The sequence below is a fragment of the Meriones unguiculatus genome, chromosome X, assembly GCF_030254825.1.
Source record: "Meriones unguiculatus strain TT.TT164.6M chromosome X, Bangor_MerUng_6.1, whole genome shotgun sequence".
Classification (NCBI taxonomy): domain Eukaryota; kingdom Metazoa; phylum Chordata; class Mammalia; order Rodentia; family Muridae; genus Meriones; species Meriones unguiculatus.
The window spans coordinates 118323810-118328920 of NC_083369.1; the positions used below are offsets into that span (position 1 = coordinate 118323810).

The window sequence follows — 5111 nt, forward strand, 5'->3', positions numbered from 1 at the left end:
AAATGAATTTACTGCACCTTGAAAACCCAGAATTTCCTGTGGTTATAGCAAGGATTTTTGAGATGTCTATCTAAAGTTTCCACAGACTCAACAATGCTGAAAATGGACAAATGCCTCTTTCTTTATCTTTTCTGTCCTGTGTGTTTCATTACTTCATCAGTTGGATTATGGACTTTCATTAAAATAGACTTACCCACTTGTCAGCTTATTTTATGAAATCTGAGTTTTCATTGATATCAATGAAAGAAACTAATCAAGAAACCTAAGTATATATGAAAGTGAATATCAGAGCACATTAATCTTTAATATAGCCCTCTGTTTTCAAGGCTAAAACGAAAAGTTGACCTATTTGTCATATAAAATTTCACAAATGTATTCAAGTTAACAGATCAATGGAAGAAATCTCCCCTGTATATTAAAAGGCTCAATCATCTGAAGATGTCTATATTTCTTTTAATAAGCAATCATTTCCCACCCATATGTCTGACATAACAGTCCTTAACTACTATCATACAAAACCTTTTGAATCATGTTAACAAGCCACAAGGCACCCCTAACTAAAAACTAAGAATGTCATCAGAAAATATTTTAAATCTATAGCAGAGATTTCCCCACTTTGATGTACCTCAGCTACCTAATATTCACATGATGTCTTTCAATGCATTCATGGATATTACCTAGAACCCCTGCTTAGATGTAGCCCATAGCAGCTCAGTATCCAAGTGGGTTCCATAGTAAGGGAAACAGGGACTCTCTCTGACATGAACTCAGTGACTTGTTCTTTGATCACCTCTCCCTGAGGGGAGAGCAGCCTTACCAGGCCACAGAGGAAGACAAACAGCAGTCCTGATGAGACCTAATAGGTTAGGGTCAGATGGGAGAGGAGGAGGACCTCCCCTATAAGTGGACTGTGGGAGGGGCATGGGAGGAGATGAGGGAGAGAGAGCAGGATGAGAAGGTAATGAGAGAGGGGATTACAACTGGGAAACAAAATGAATAAACTGTAATTAATATATAAAAATAAAAATTTAATTAAAAAATATCAGCAACTTTTCATGCTAAAAAAAAGAAAAAGAAATAAAGAAAGATGCCTTGGATTATAACTTTTCTTTTCCTAACCCTAACCCTAACCCTAACCCTAACCCTAACCCTAACCTTAACCTTAACCCTAACCCTAACCCCTAACTCCTAACCCTAACCCTAACCCCTAACCCTAACATCAGCAACTTTTCATGCTAAAAAAAAGAAAAGAAAAGAAAGAAAGATGCCTTGATTATAACTTTTTTTTCCTTAACCATAAAAGCTTAATGAGTAACTATAAAAATTTTATATATGATAAACAAATATCCTTTCCTTCATTCATTTCTGGTCTTACATAGCTGACCCATTCCTCTTCTAGACAGGGATATCATGTCTAAAATTCATTTAAGTCTCCTTGATAATCCAGTGATTCTTATGACATTCTTGTCCTTCAGTGCTATGTCCCTAATGGTCTAGAGTTGACTGGAGCCTCAGACAACACCATCCTATACTCTCTGTACAGACACCCACATTATCTAAAAAAAAAAAAAAAAAAAAAAAAAAAAATCCTAAATTCTAGGATACTTCCATTCCTGAGCACTCATTAACAGCAATTTCTGTCACAATTACTCTTAAGGATCCTAATCAATTCAGGTGCAGTAACACATGCCTACAATCTCAGCACTCAGGGAGGCAGAGACAGGTGGATCATTGTGAGTTTAAGACCAGCCTGATCTACAAAGTGAGTCCAAGACAGCCCTTAACGTTTCAAGGTATTAAAAGGCTTACTGAAGATAAAGCCCAAAGGGGGTAGCATTGGTTACAATGGCTGGGCATGGGCAGATCCCATGAGCCTGCTGGAGCTGAAGTCGGACCTCTCTCTTGTGGTCTGCACTGTATCTGCTCTTTAGTGGACCACACACTTAAAGGATGACCACTAGGAAGAAAGTGTTACTGAAGTTCATTATGCTGGGAGGTTCTGGTGTTGGAAAGATACTGCTCATGAACCAGTATGCGAATAAGAAATTCAGTAGCCAGTACAAAGACACATTCAGAACAGTCTTTCTGACCAAGGAGGTGATGATGGATTACAGACTTGTAACCATGCAGATCTGGGACACAACCAGTCAAGAATGGTTCTACTCTCTTAGTGTGGCCTTCTACAGAAATTGCTGCATTCTGGTGTTTGATGTGACTGCCCCCAACACATTCAAAACCCTTGACAGCTAGAGAGATGAGTTTCTTATTCAGGCTAGCCCCTGGGATCCCAAGAACTTCCCTTTTGTTGTGTTGAGAAACAAGACTGACCTCAAAAACCAGACAAGTGGCCCCAAAGAGAGCTCAGGCTTGGTGCTATAGCAAAAATCAACATTCCCTCCCTTGAGTCCAAAGAGGTCATCAAAGTGAGTAGCAGGCCTTCCAGACAATGGCTTAAAATGTCCTTAAGCAGGAAACAGAAGTGGAGCTATACAATGAATTTCCAAAACCCATCATACTGGACCAGAATGATATGGCCAAGGCCTCCACAGAGAACTGTAGAAGAAATCTCCCAGTTGTTGAAGTGAGCATAGAGGACCAAGGTTTTTTTGTTGTTGTTTTTGGGTTTTGTTTTGTTTTGTTTTGTTTTGTTTTGTTTTTTCTCACCAAGAACACACACTTAGGCCTTTAATATGTACCAGTCCTCCTCTAAACAGAACAGAACATCATCTCTCACATCCAGCTGCCAAAAGAAACTACCAAACACAGTTATAAAGAACACAGAGAAAGAGAGAGAGAGAGAGAGAGCAAACCTCAACCTGTATCTGTCAGGGCTCCTGGGGCAGCTGCTCACCATGCATGGCATATGGCAGAGACCCTGGGTACAGTGGGCATGAAAAGCTTACTCTTTTTGTCCACTGGAGAGTAGAAGGACTGTTCACAGTTCTTCTGTTTCTAATTATCTGACTTTTTAAAAATAGTTTTGTAGTCTTTTACCCCTATACCTCCTTGAAGATCTTGTAGGAATGCTGGTGCCCACACTCTATTCTGAACAGGTTGTTTTGTATGTATCTGTTAATGCTTGCTACTTTAATCAGATCTTTTTATACAGTATCCATATAGGATGTAATGTGCCTTAGAAAAGAATCTTATAGTACATGTCAATATATGCAACCAGTTGAAATGTATAAATTAGTGTAAGAATTCCTGGATTGTGTGTCTAAGTCCTCTAATGCAGGCATACATGATGTAAGGTTGAACTTTGTCTAGATTACAGAGTGTTAGAGACTTAAATCTGGAAGTCCAGCTAGTGGCAGTATTCTGTACAGTAGACACAAGAATTGTGTACTCTTTTTATCAAAGACTTAAGAGCCAAAAAGCTTTTCATCTTTCCTGAAGGAAAACTGAACTGGACAGTTCCCTTTTGTGTCTAAATTTCCCAAAAAGTTGATCTGCATAATATAATAATGTGTACAATGGACAAATTGCTGTTACTTCAGAAATTAAAATTCTCATTTTTCTCTGAAAAAAAAAATGGAGGTTTACTAATGCTCAGTAACCCCTGGCTACTGAGCTACAGTGTCCCTGTAGCTCTTCACAGAACATCCCTACCATATCAGTAAAAAAGTGGGGGGCAGATTGATCCTTCAGAAGAGCTCAGAGTCTAAGGGCCATAAATGAGGCACTGGTTCCAATCTACCATATGTTTTCCTCACACTTTCTTGGGACAGATACCCACCAATACCTACTTATTCACAGTATTAGACCTCAAGTATTAGACCTTTCTTTTAGATTCCTGTATGCTCAGATTCTCAATTCTTATTTGGCTCCATCCAGTTTATTTAACAGTTTTCCTGGACTGCCCTAGGCAAATACTTGTCTTCATTAACTTTAACTGTCAACTTGACACAACCTGAAGTCATCAGAGAGGAATTCCTCCATCAAGGAACTGCCTAAATCAGCTTACCCTGTGAAAGTTTTGGTGGAATATTATTTTATTAATTGATACAGGAGGTCTCAGATTTCTGTGGGTGGCACCATCCCTAAGGAAGTTGGCCTGAGCTGTATAAAAAGGCTAGCAGAGTGAGCCAGGAAATAGCATTCCACATTCCTCCTTGGTCCAAGGTTCCTTTTACTCAAAGTTCCAAATTTGAGTTCCTGCCCTAACTTCACATGATGTCGGATTGTGATTTAAAAGCATAAGCCAACAATCTCTTTCCTCTTTAACTTACTTTTAGACAGTTTGTATTGCAGCAACAAAATGAAACTAGAGCATTTATTCCAGACAAATTTCTTCCTAGGAATAAACTTAGTACATGGATGATTTATCTATCTGCAGGCTAAACAAACTTATTTTAGATCAAAATACTGTTCCAACTGTTCAAGAGAGGTCTGAACCCTTAAAAATTCACCACAAGCAATAGGGAAGGCAATGTCAGATGTTTGGCCACAAGGAGCAAAGGGTGGTACTTAGTGCTAATTCAATTAACAACTCCAGTTAAATAAGTTATCTCTCCAGTTAAAATGGAGCCTCTCATTGGACAACAAAAACTGTTGATGCAAAACATAGTATTCACCTCTAAGGAAATAAGAACAAGTTTATTTTGGATACAAATATAAGATGTTTCTTTTAGGCTGCATGAAATAATACTTAATTTTGACTGCTCATTCCCTGAGTGATGCTGACAATGAAAGCAAGGCCAATATCAGACTGAAGGGACTAGGGGAGCCCAAAGTGAGAGATAAGTTGTTCTGTGAAGACAACTGCTACCTCTAATGTCCTCTCTGTTTCAGTGGGGAATGCTTCTATCTGCAACAAGCAGAACTAGCCAGTATTTGAGTCTCTTGCATAGGGACATAGGAGCATAATCTATTTGTCAGTCTTTTCCTGGAAGAGTGTTCCTATGCTGGACAGGTTATGAAAGAGTGTGTATGAGGGGTTGGGAGGAGAAGGGATAAAAAATGGATCTGGAGTATCAAGAAAAATGACTATAAAATTCAACATATCTTGGAAAGGCAAATGTTTTACTTCTGCAGAAGGCCATGCTAAAGTCAGCCAGCCAGCCTACTCAGCAGAGGTCCCAACAGCCTTTTATCCCTACTTAATAAGGATT

General features: G+C 38.9%; 1 pseudogene; it reads left to right on the top strand.

Moving 5' to 3' along the window:
• The first annotated feature begins 1950 nt into the window (after positions 1-1950).
• Positions 1951-4826, top strand: LOC110542774 (ras-related protein Rab-7a-like; annotated as a pseudogene).
• Positions 4827-5111: the final 285 nt, after the last annotated feature.